Below are 13,707 nucleotides of genomic sequence, written 5' to 3' on the forward strand. Positions count from 1 at the left end.
AAACCAAGAGTTTCGACTTAGTTTCAAAAGTAAACCATTTAAACCAAAAGTTTCAAACCAAATTTGAAAATCATGTTAACCCTTTAAAACCTTTTTCAACATGGTTCAAGACCACACCAGTTAGAAACTGAAAATCATAAGTAAAAACCGCAAAAGCGTCCATCGTTATTTCCGTTGCCATAAGTGTTAGGCCGCATGGCGCATGAAATTGTGATCATCAATGGCGCCATCAACATGGTACGCTCAATTGCAATCTCAACTCTTTATCACAACTTCGCACAACTAACCAGCAAGTGCATTGGGTCGTCTAAGTAATAAATCTTACGCGAGTAAAGGTCGATCCCACGGAAATTGTTGGTATGAAGCAAGCTATGGTCATCTTGTAAATCTCAGTCAGGCGGATTCAAATGGTTATGAATGATTTATGAATAAAGCATAAAATAAAGATAGAGATACTTATGCAATTCATTGGTGAGAATTTCAGATAAGCGTATGGAGATGCTTTGTCCCTTCCGTCTCTCTGCTTTCCTACTGTCTTCATCCAATCCTTCTTACTCCTTTCCATGGCAAGCTGTATGTTGGGCATCACTGTTGTCAATGGCTACAGTCCCGTCCTCTCAGTGAAAATTTTCAACGCGCTCTGTCACAGCACGGCTATTCAGCTGTCGGTTCTCGATCATGTCGGAATAGAATCCATTGATTCTTTTGCGTCTGTCACTAACGCCCCACAATCGCGAGTTTCAAGCTCGTCACAGTCATTCAATCCTTGAATCCTACTCAGAATACCACAGACAAGGTTTAGACCTTCCGGATTCTCTTGAATGCCACCATCAATTCTAGCTTATACCATGAATATTCCGATTAAGGGATCCAAGAGATAAACATTCAAGCCTTGTTTGCTTGTAGAACGGAAGTGGTTGTCAGGCACGTGTTCATAAGTGAGAATGATGATGAGCGTCACATAATCATCACAGTCATCATGTTTTTGGGTACGAATGAATATCTTAGAACAAGAATAAGCTAAATTGAATAGAAGAGCAATAGTAATTGCATTAATACTCGAGGTACAACAGAGCTCCACACCTTAATCTATGGTATGTAGAAACTCCACCGTTGAAAATACATAAGAACAAGGTCTAGGCATGGCCGAGAGGCTAGCCTCCCAAAGAGGGTTCAATCATAAAAACATGATCAAAAGATTCAAGTGATCAAAAGACGAAAATACAATAGCAAAAGGTCCTACTTATAGAGAACTAGTAGCTAGGGTTTACAGAAATGAGTAAATGACATAAAAATCTACTTCTGGGCCCACTTGGTGTGTGCTTGGGCTGAGCATTGAAGCATTTTCGTGTAGAGACTCTTCTTGGAGTTAAACGCCAGCTTTTGTGCCAGTTTGGGCGTTTAACTCCCATTCTTGTGCCAGTTCCGGCGTTTTACGCCAGAATTCTTGAGCTGACTTGGAACGCCTGTTTGGGCCATCAAATCTCGGGCAAAGTATGAACTATTATATATTTCTGGAAAGCCCAGGATGTCTACTTTTCAACGCAGTTAAGAGCGCGCCAATTGGGCTTTTGTAGCTCCAGAAAATTCACTTCGAGTGTAGGGAGGTTAGAATCCAATAGCATCTGTAGTCCTTTTCAGCCTCTGAATCAGATTTTTGCTCAGGTCCCTCAATTTCAGCCAGAAAATACCTGAAATCACAGAAAAACACACAAACTCATAGTAAAGTCCAGAAAAGTGAATTTTAACTAAAAACTAATAAAAATATAATAAAAAATAACTAAAACATACTAAAAACATACTAAAAACAATGCCAAAAAGCTTATAAATTATCCGCTTATCACAGCACCAAACTTAAATTATTGCTTGTCCCCAAGAACCTGAAGATCAAATAAGATAAAAAGAAGAGAATATGCAATGAATTCCAAAAACATCTATGAAGATCAATATTAATTAGATGAGCGGGGCTTTTAGCTTTTTGCCTCTGAACAGTTTTGGCATCTCACTTTATCCTTTGAAATTCAGAATGATGGGCTTCTATAGGAACTTAGAATCCAGATAGTGTTGTTGATTCTCCTAGTTAAGTATGATGATTCTTGAACATAGCTACTTTATGAGTCTTAGCTGTGGCCCAAAGCACTCTGTCTTCCAGTATTACCACCGGATACATACATGCCATAGACACATAACTGGGTGAACCTTTTCAGATTGTGACTCAGCTTCGCTAGAGTCCCCAATTAGAGGTGTCCAGGGTTCTTAAGCACACTCTTTTTGCCTTGGATCACAACTTTATTTTTTTCTTTTTCTTTTCTCTTTTTTTTTTCACATGTAATATCTCTTTTTTTTTGTATTCAATGCTTTTTCTTGCTTTAAGAATCATTTTTAGGATTTTTCAGATCCTCAGTAACATGTCTCATTTTTTATCATTCTTTCAAGAGCCCACATTCATGAAAAACAAATTCAAAAGACATATGCACTGTTCAAGCATACATTCAGAAGTTAAAGTATTGCCACCACATCAAAATAATTAATTTGTTATAAAATTCAAAATTCATGCAATTCTTCTCTTTTCTAATTAAGAACATTTTTCATTTAAGAAAGGTGATGGATTCATAGGACATTCATAACTTTAAGGCATAGACACTAAGACACTAAAGATCATAAGACACAAGCATAGATGATGAACATAAGCATAAAAATTCGAAAAATAGGAAAATAAAGAACAAGGAGATTAAAGAACGGGTCCACCTTAGTGATGGCGGCTTGTTCTTCCTCTTGAAGATCTTATGGAGTGCTTGAGCTCCTCAATGTCTCTTCCTTGCCTTTGTTGCTCCTCTCTCATGACTTTTTGATCTTCTCTAATTTCATGGAGGAGAATGGAATGTTCTTGGTGCTCCACCCTTAGTTGTCCCATGTTGGAACTCAATTCTCCTAGGAAAGTGTTGATTTGCTCCCAATAGTTTTGTGGAGGAAAGTGCATCCCTTGAGGCATCTCAGGGATTTCATGATTGAGTAGGTGGTGGACGAAATTGTGATCCATATTCTTTTGTACTTGTATGAAATCATTATTGTGGCACCAGTTGAATTCACAACTCCGTTCAACTAACCAGCAAGTGTACTGGGTCGTCCAAGTAATAAACCTTACGCGAGTAAGGGTCGATCCCACAGAGATTGTTGGTATGAAGCAAGCTATGGTCACCTTGTGAATCTCAGTTAGGCAGATAAAATTATGGAATTTAGAAAATCAAATAATAAAAAGAAATAATAAAAGGGATACTTATGCAGATTCATTGGTGGGAATTTCAGATAAGCATATGGAGATACTGTATGGCTCACGGACGCCTACTTTCCTACTGCTTCAACTCAATCCTTCTTACTCCTTTCCATGGCAAGCTGTGTATAGGGGTTCACCATTCGACGATGGCTACTTTGAATCCTCTCGGGAAAATGGTCCTCTGCGGCTGTCACTCGCATGGCTAATCGTCTGGAGGCATCACACTGGCCGAAGGCTACATCCCATCCTCGCAGTGAAAACTACGCTCACGCGCTCTGTCACAGCACGGTTAATCACTGGTTGGTTCCCGCTCCTACTGGAATAGAATCCCTTGATTCTTTTGCGTCTGTCACTAACGCCCAGCACTTGCGAGTCTGAAGCACGTCACAGTCATTCATTACCGGAATCCTACTCGGAATACCACAGACAAGGTTAGACTTTTCGGATTCCCAGGATCCTACTCGGAATACCACAGACAAGGTGAGACTTTCCGGATCCTCATAAATGCCGCCATCTATCTAGCTTATACCACGAAGATTCTGTTGGGGAATCTAAGAGATACACATTCAAGCTCTGTTGCATGTAGAACGGAAGTGGTTGTCAATCACGTGCGTTCATAAGTGAGAATGATGATGAGCGTCACATAATCATCACATTCATCATGTTCTTGGGTACGAATGAATATCTTGGAATAAGAATAAGAGATATTTGAATAAAAGAAAATAGAATTGCATTAATACTTGAGGTACAGTAGAGCTCCACACCCTTAATCTATAGTGTGCAGAAACTCCACCGTTGAAAATACATAAGTAAAAGGTTCAGGCATGGCCGAATGGCCAGCCCCCTGAATGTGATCAATAGTCTCCTAAGATGAAGAATAAAACAAAACTGAGACCAAAGATGTCTAATACAATAGTAACTTATCCTATTTATACTAGACTAGCTACTAGGGTTTACATGAGTAAGTATTTGATGCATAAATTCACTTCCGGGGCCCACTTGGTGTATATTTGGGCTGAGCTTGATCTATCCACGAGCTGAGGCTTTTCTTGGAGTTGAACTCCGAGTTATGACGTGTTTTGGGCGTTCAACTCCGGATCATGACGTTTTTCTGGCGTTTAACTCCAGACAGCAGCATGTACCTGGCGTTCAACGCCAAGTTACGTCGTCAATTTCCGAATAAAGTATGGACTATTATATATTGCTGGAAAGCTCTGGATGTCTACTTTCCAACGCCGTTGAGAGCGCGCCAATTGGAGTTCTGTAGCTCCAGAAAATTCATTCCGAGTGCAGGGAGGTCAGATTCCAACAGCATCAGCAGTCCTTTTGTCAGCCTTTTTCAGAATTTTGCTCAAGTCCCTCAATTTCAGCCAGAATTTACCTGAAATCACAGAAAAACACACAAACTCATAGTAAAGTCCAGAAATGTGAATTTAACATAAAAATTAATGAAAACATCCCTAAAAGTAGCTTGAACTTACTAGAAACTACCTAAAAACAATGCCAAAAAGCGTATAAATTATCCGCTCATCACAACACCAAACTTAAATTGTTGCTTGTCCCCAAGCAACTGAAAATCAAATAGGATGAAAGAAGAGAATATACTATAAATTCCAGAATATCAATGAATATTAATTATAATTAGATGAGCGGGACTTGTAGCTTTTTGCTTCTGAACAGTTTCGGCATCTCACTTTTTTCCTTTGTAGTTTAGAGTGATTGGCGTCTCTGGGAACTTAGAATTTTGGATAGTGTTATTGACTTTCCTAGTTAAGCATGTTGATTCTTGAACACAGCTACTTATGAGTCTTGGCCGTGGCCCTAAGCATTTTGTTTTCCAGTATTACCACCGGATACATAAATGCCACAGACACATAACTGGGTGAACCTTTTCAGATTGTGACTTAGCTTTGCTAAAGTCCCCAGTTAGTGGTGTCCAGGGCTCTTAAGCACACTTTTTTGCTTTGGATCACGACTTTAACCACTCAGTCTCAAGCTTTTTACTTGGACCTTCATGACACAAGCACATGGTTTAGGGACAGCTTGATTTAGCCGCTTAGGCCTGGATTTAATTTCCTTGGGCCCTCCTATCCATTGATGCTCAAAGCCTTGGATCCTTTTTACCCTTGCCTTTTGGTTTTAAGGGCTATTGGCTTTTTCTGCTTGCTTTTTCTTTTTCTTTCTATTTTTTTTCGCCACTTTTTTTTTTTCGCAAGCTTCCTTTTTCACTGCTTTTTCTTGCTTCAAGAATCAATTTCATGATTTTTTTTCAGATCATCAATAACATTTCTCTTTATTCATCATTCTTTCAAGAGCCAACAATTTTAACACTCATAAACAACAATATCAAAAGACATATGCACTGTTCAATCATTCATTCAGAAAACAAAAAGTATTGTCACCACATCAATATAATTAAATTAAATTCAAGGGTAAATTCGAAATTCATGTACTTCTTATTCTTTTGAATTAAAACATTTTTCATTTAAGAGAGGTGAAGGATTAATGGATTTTATTCATAGCTTTAAGGCATGGTTACATACTAATGATCATGATGTAGAGACACAAAACATAGATAAACACAATATTAAAAACCGAAAACAGAAAGAAATAAAGAACAAGGAATGAATCCACCTTTAGTGGCGTCTTCTTCTTGAAGGACCAACAATGTCCTTAAGCTCTTCTATGTCCCTTCCTTGCCTTTGTTGCTCCTCCCTCATTGCTCTTTGATCTTCTCTTATTTCTTGGAGAATGATGGAGTGCTCATGATGTTCCACCCTTAATTGTTCCACATTGTGGTTCAAATCTTCTAAGGAGGTGTTGAGTTGCTCCCAGTAGTTGTTGGGAGGAAAGTGCATCCCTTGAGGCATCTCAGGAATTTGTTGATGATGAGCTTCCTCATGCACTTCTTGAGAACCGTGCATGGTCTCTCTTGCTTGCTCCATCCTTTTCTTGGTGATGGGCTTATCCTCTTCAATGGGGGTATCTCCTTCTATGATAACTCCAGCTGAGTAACACAGATGGGAAATAAGGTGAGGAAAAGCTAGCCTTGCCATGGTGGAGGACTTATCGGCTATTTTGTAGAGTTCATTGGAGATGACCTCATGAACTTCTACTTCCTCTCCAATCATGATGCTATGGATCATGATGGCCCGATCCACAGTGACTTCAGATCGGTTGCTAGTAGGAATGATGGAGCGTTGAATGAACTCCAACCATCCTCTAGCCACAGGCTTGAGATCCAGTCTTCTTAGTTGAACTGGCTTGCCTTTGGAATCTATTCTCCACTGAGCTCCTTCCACACATATGTCCATAAGGACTTGGTCTAACCTTTGGTTAAAGTTAACCCTTCTAGTGTAGGGACGTTCATCTCCTTGCATCATGGGCAAGTGAAACACCAACCTCACATTTTCCGGACTAAAATCTAAGTATTTTCCCCGAACCATTGTGAGATAGTTCTTTGGATTTGGGTTCATACTTTGATCATGGTTCCTAGTGATCCATGCATTGGCATAGAACTCTTGAACCATCAATATTCTGACTTGTTGCATGGGGTTGGTTAGGACTTCCCAACCTCTTCTTTGGATTTCATGTCGGATTTCCGGATACTCATTCTTTTTGAGCTTGAAAGGGACCTCGGGGATCACCTTCTTCTTTGCCACAACATCATAGAAGTGGTCTTGATGGCTCTTGGAGATGAATCTTTCCATCTCCCATGACTCGGAGGTGGAAGCTTTTGTCTTCCCTTTCCCTTTTTTAGAGGATGCTCCGACCTTAGGTGTCATTGATGGTAATGGAAAAACAAAAAGCTTATGCTTTTACCACACCAAACTTAAAATTTTGCTCGCCCTCGAGCAAGAAAGAAAAGAAGAGAAGAAGAAGAAGAAAAAAATATGGTAGAGAGGGAGAGAGGTAGGTTCGGCTAAGGGGGAGAAGATGGGTTAGTGTTGTGTGAAAATGAAGTAGAATGGAAAGGTATTTATAGGGAGAGGGGAGGGTGGGTGTTCGGCCATTTTGGGTGGGAATGGGTGGGGAATTGATTTTGAATTTTATGAAGGTAGGTGGGGTTTATGGGGAAGAGTGGATTGATGTGAGTGGTGAAGGGGTAATTGGGAAGAGGAATTGAGGTGATTGGTGAGGGTTTTTGGGAAGTGTGATATGGGGAAGAGTGAAATAGGATTAGGAGAGTGTGATTAGGATTAAAAGGTAAGGTGGGAATATGGTAGGTGGGGATCCTGTGGAGTCCACAGATCCTGAGGTGATCCTGTGGGGTCCACAGGATCCTGAGGTGTCAAGGAATTCCATCCCTGCACCAAATAGGCATGTAAAATGCCTTTGCACACCAAACTAGCGTTTAAACGCCCATTGGTGCACGTTCTGGGCGTTCAACGCCCATGTAAAGCATGTTTCTGGCGTTGAACGCCAGTTTCATGCTTGTTGCTGGCGTTCAGCGCCAGCTTTTCTTCTCTGGGCACATTCCTGGCGTTCAGCGCCAGAATGTTGCTTGTTTCTGGTGTTCAGCACCAGAATGGTGCTCTGTTCTGGCGTTGAACGCCAGCCAGATGCATCTTACTGGCGTTGAACGCCAGCCTGTGCGTCCTCCAGGGTGAAAAATTTTTTTCTTCTGTTTTTGACTCTGTTTTTAATTTTTTTTATTTTTTTCGTGACTCCTCATGATCATGTACCTAATAAAACACAAAATAACAATATAATAAAAATTAGATAGATAATATTGGGTTGCCTCCCAACAAGCGCTTCTTTAATGTCAATAGCTTGACAGTGGCTCTCATGGAGCCACAAGGTGATCAGGTCAACGTTAGTGTAGTCCCAACACCAAACTTAGAGTTTGGATATGGGGTCTTAACACCAAACTTAGAGTTTGGTTGTGGCCTCACAACACCAAACTTAGAGTTTGACTGTGTGGGTTCTTCTTGACTCTGAACTGAGAGAAGCTCTTCATGCTTACTCTCTTCTGTCACAGAGGGATGGCCATGTGCCTTAAACACAAGGTAGTCCCTATTCAATTGAAGGACTAACTCACCTCTGTTGACATCTATCACAGCTTCTGCTGTGGCTAGGAAAGGTCTTCCAAGGATGATGCAATCATCCTCTTCCTTCCTAGTGTCTAAGATTATGAAATCAGCAGGGATGTAAAGGCCTTCAACCTTTACTAGCACGACCTCTACTATTCCATAAGCTTGTCTCAATGACTTATCTGCCAATTGTAATGTGAACAAGGCAGGTTGTACCTCAATGATCCCTAGCTTCTCCATTACAGAGAGTGGCATAAGATTTATCCCTGACCCTAGATCACATAGAGCTTTTTCAAAGCTCATGGTGCCTATGGTACAAGGTATTAGGAACTTGCCAGGATCTTGTTTCTTTTGAGGTAGAGTTTTCTGAATCCAAGTATCTAGTTCACTAATGAGCAAGGGAGGTTCACTTTCCCAAGTCTCATTACCAAACAACTTGGCATTCAGCTTCATGATAGCTTCTAAGTATTGAGCAATTTGCTCTCCAGTCACATCTTCATCCTCTTCAGAGGATGAATAGTCTTCAGAGCTCATGAATGGCAGAAGGAGATTTAATGGAATCTCTATGGTCTCTGTATGAGCCTCAGATTCCTTTGGATCCTTAATAGGAAACTCCTTCTTGCTTGAGGGATGTCCCAGGAGGTCTTCCTCACTAGGATTTTCGTCCTCTTCCTCCCTTGTGCATTCGGCCATGTTGAGTATATCAATGGCCTTGCACTCTCCTTTTGGATTCTCTTCTGTGTTGCTTGGGAGAATACTGGGAGGAGTTTCAATGACTTTCTTACTCAGTTGGCCCACTTGTGCCTCCAGATTTCTGATGGAGGATCTTGTTTCATTCATGAAACTGAAAGTGGCCTTTGACAGATCAGAGACAATATTGGCTAAATTAGAAGTGTTTTGTTCAGAATTCTCTATCTGTTGCTGAGAAGATGATGGATATGGCTTGCTATTGCTTAGCCTATTGCGTCCACCATTGTTAAAGCCTTGTTGAGGCTTTTGTTGATCCTTGCAGGAGAAATTTGGATGATTTCTCCATGATGGGTTATAGGTATTTCCATATGGTTCACCCATATAATTAACCTCTGCCATGGCAGGGTTCTCGGGATCATAAGCTTCTTCAGAAGCTGTCACTCTAGTACTGTTGGATGCATGTTGCAATCCATTCAGATTTTGAGAGATCATGTTGACCTGTTGAGTCAACACTTTGTTCTGAGCCAATATGGCATTCAGAGCATCAATTTCAAGAACTTCTTTCTTCTGAGGTATCCCATTATTCACGGAATTCCTCTCAGAGGTATACATGAACTGGTTGTTTGCAACCATGTCAATGAGTTCTTGAGCCTCTTCAGGCGTTTTCTTCAGGTGAATAGATCCACCTGCAGAATGGTCCAATGACATTTTCGAAAATTCAGAGAGACCATAATAGAATATATCTAATAGGGTCCATTCTGAAAACATGTCAGATGGACATCTTTTGGTCAACTGCTTGTATCTTTCCCAAGCTTCATAGAGGGATTCACCATCTTTTTGTTTGAAGGTTTGAACATCCACTCTCAGCTTGCTCAGCTTTTGAGGAGGAAAGAATTTATCCAAGAAGGCAGTGACCAGCTTATCCCAGGAGTCCAGGCTATCCTTAGGTTGTGAATCCAACCATATTCTAGCTTTGTCTCTTACAGCAAAAGGGAAAAGCATGAGTCTGTAGACTTCAGGATCAACTCCATTCGTCTTTACAGTCTCACAGATCTGCAAGAACTCAGTTAAGAACTAATAAGGATCTTCAGATGGAAGTCCATAAAACTTGCAGTTTTGTTGCATTAAGGCAACTAGCTGAGGTTTCAGCTCAAAATTATTGGCTCCAATGGCAGGAATGGAGATGCTTCTTCCATCAAACTTGGACGTTGGCTTGGTGAAGTCACCAAGCATTCTCCTTGCATTATTATTATTATTTTTGGCTGCCATCTCCTTCTCTTGTTCGAAAATTTCTGAAAGGTTATTTCTGGATTGTTGTAATTTAGCTTCTTTTAGTTTTCTCTTCAGAGTCCTTTCAGGTTCTGGATCAATTTCAACAAGAGTGCCTTTTTCCCTGTTCCTGCTCATATGAAAGAGAAGAAAACAAGAAAAGAAAGAGGAATCCTCTATGTCACAGTATAGAGATTCCTTTATGTTAGTAGAAGAAGAAAGGGGAAAAGAATCCAAATACAAGGGATATAAGAAGTTCGGATTCTTAGATGAAGAGAGGTGAAGAGAAGTGTTAGTAAATAAATAATTAAATAGAAGAAGAAAAGAGAGGGAAAAATTCGAAAATAATTTTGAAAAAAGGGGTTAGTAATTTTCGAAAATTAAAGATAAGATAAGATTAAAATTAAAATTTAAAACAATTAATTAATTAAAAAGAAATTTTGAAAAGGGATGAGATATTTTCGAAAATTAGAGAGGGAAGAGTAGTTAAGTGGTTTTGAAAAAGATAAGAAACAAACAAAAAGTCAAAAAGTTAGTTGAAAAAGATATTGAAATCAAATTTTGAAAAAGATAAGAAGATAAGAAGTTAGATAAGATATTTTGAAATCAAATTTTGAAAAAGATAAAATTTTTGAAAAAGATAAGATAAAAGATAAAAAGATTTAATTCTTAAAATTGACTTAACTAACAAGAAACTACAAGATAAGATTCTAGAATTTAAAGATTGAACCTTTCTTAACAAGAGAGTAACAAACTTCAAATTTTTTTGGACCAATCACATTAATTGTTAGCTAATTTCGAAAATTTGATATAAGGATAAGAAAAAGATTTTGAAAATATTTTTAAAAAAGATTTTTGAAATTTTTGAAAAATAAAAAAAATGAAGAAGATATAATTTTTGAAAAAGATTTTGAAAAGATAAGATTTTTTTTAAAAAAAATTGAAATTTTGACTTGACTTGTGAGAAACAACTAATTTTAAAAATTTTTGACCAAGTCAACCCAAAATTTCGAAAATTTGGAGGGAAATAAGGAAAAGATATTTTTTTTATTTTTGAATATTTTTAATGAAAAACACAAAAATGACCCAAAACATGAAAATTTTGGATCTAGACACAAGATGCATGCAAGAATGCTATGAATGTCAAGATGAACACCAAGAACACTTTGAAGATCAAGATGAACATCAAGAACATAATTTTGAAAAATTTTTTATGCAAAGAAAACATGCAAGACACCAAACTTAGAAATCTTTAATGCATGGAAAATATGAATGCAAAAGTGCACATGAAAAACAACAAACAACACAAAACAAGAAATCATCAAGATCAAACAAGAGGACTTGTCAAGAACAACTTGAAGATCATGAAGAACACTATGAATGCATGGAATTTTCGAAAAAAAATGCAAGAAAATTTTCAAAAGCATGCAATTGACACCAAACTTAAAAATTAACACAAGACTCAAACAAGAAACACAAAATATTTTTGATTTTTATGATTTTCTAATTTTTTTGTATTTTTATTAATTAATTTTTTTTTCGAAAAACATTATTAGAAAAACAAAAAAAAAGAAAAGAAAAATTTTGAAAAAGATTTTTGAAAAGAAAATTACCTAATCTGAGCAACAAGATGAACCGTCAGTTGTTCATACTCGAACAATCCCCGGCAACGGCGCCAAAAACTTGGTGGACGAAATTGTGATCCATATTCTTTTGTACTTGTATGAAATCATTATTGTGGCACCAGTTGAATTCACAACTCCGTTCAACTAACCAGCAAGTGTACTGGGTCGTCCAAGTAATAAACCTTACGCGAGTAAGGGTCGATCCCACAGAGATTGTTGGTATGAAGCAAGCTATGGTCACCTTGTGAATCTCAGTTAGGCAGATAAAATTATGGAATTTAGAAAATCAAATAATAAAAAGAAATAATAAAAGGGATACTTATGCAGATTCATTGGTGGGAATTTCAGATAAGCATATGGAGATACTGTATGGCTCACGGACGCCTACTTTCCTACTGCTTCAACTCAATCCTTCTTACTCCTTTCCATGGCAAGCTGTGTATAGGGGTTCACCATTCGACGATGGCTACTTTGAATCCTCTCGGGAAAATGGTCCTCTGCGGCTGTCACTCGCATGGCTAATCGTCTGGAGGCATCACACTGGCCGAAGGCTACATCCCATCCTCGCAGTGAAAACTACGCTCACGCGCTCTGTCACAGCACGGCTAATCACTGGTTGGTTCCCGCTCCTACTGGAATAGAATCCCTTGATTCTTTTGCGTCTGTCACTAACGCCCAGCACTTGCGAGTCTGAAGCACGTCACAGTCATTCATTACCGGAATCCTACTCGGAATACCACAGACAAGGTTAGACTTTTCGGATTCCCAGGATCCTACTCGAATACCACAGACAAGGTGAAACTTTCCGGATCCTCATAAATGCCGCCATCTATCTAGCTTATACCACGAAGATTCTGTTGGGGAATCTAAGAGATACACATTCAAGCTCTGTTGCATGTAGAACGGAAGTGGTTGTCAATCACGTGCGTTCATAAGTGAGAATGATGATGAGCGTCACATAATCATCACATTCATCATGTTCTTGGGTACGAATGAATATCTTGGAATAAGAATAAGAGAGATTTGAATAAAAGAAAATAGAATTGCATTAATACTTGAGGTACAGTAGAGCTCCACACCCTTAATCTATGGTGTGCAGAAACTCCACCGTTGAAAATACATAAGTAAAAGGTTCAGGCATGGCCGAATGGCCAGCCCCCTGAATGTGATCAATAGTCTCCTAAGATGAAGAATAAAACAAAACTGAGACCAAAGATGTCTAATACAATAGTAACTTATCCTATTTATACTAGACTAGCTACTAGGGTTTACATGAGTAAGTATTTGATGCATAAATTCACTTCCGGGGCCCACTTGGTGTATGTTTGGGCTGAGCTTGATCTATCCACGAGCTGAGGCTTTTCTTGGAGTTGAACTCCGAGTTATGACGTGTTTTGGGCGTTCAACTCCGGATCATGACGTTTTTCTGGCGTTTAACTCCAGACAGCAGCATGTACTTGGCGTTCAACGCCAAGTTACGTCGTCAATTTCCGAATAAAGTATGGACTATTATATATTGCTGGAAAGCTCTGGATGTCTACTTTCCAACGCCGTTGAGAGCGCGTCAATTGGAGTTCTGTAGCTCAGAAAATTCATTCCGAGTGCAGGGAGGTCAGATTCCAACAGCATCAGCAGTCCTTTTGTCAGCCTTTTTCAGAGTTTTGCTCAGTCCCTCAATTCAGCCAGAATTTACTGAAATCATAGAAAAACACACAAACTCATAGTAAAGTCCAGAAATGTGAATTTAACATAAAATTAATGAAAACATCCCTAAAAGTAGCTTGAACTACTAGAAACTACCTAAATGCCAGGATAA

The 13,707-nt window shown here is 39.0% G+C and overlaps 1 non-coding gene across 1 annotated transcript; it reads left to right on the forward strand.

Moving 5' to 3' along the window:
* Nucleotides 1-9,763: 9,763 nt before the first annotated feature.
* On the forward strand, nt 9,764-9,867 carry LOC112799546 (small nucleolar RNA R71). Its single transcript, XR_003201120.1, has one exon. It is a non-coding gene; the product is annotated as a small nucleolar RNA R71 (small nucleolar RNA).
* Nucleotides 9,868-13,707: the final 3,840 nt, after the last annotated feature.

Source organism: Arachis hypogaea, chromosome 4 (genome assembly GCF_003086295.3).
Source record: "Arachis hypogaea cultivar Tifrunner chromosome 4, arahy.Tifrunner.gnm2.J5K5, whole genome shotgun sequence".
Lineage (NCBI taxonomy): Eukaryota > Viridiplantae > Streptophyta > Magnoliopsida > Fabales > Fabaceae > Arachis > Arachis hypogaea.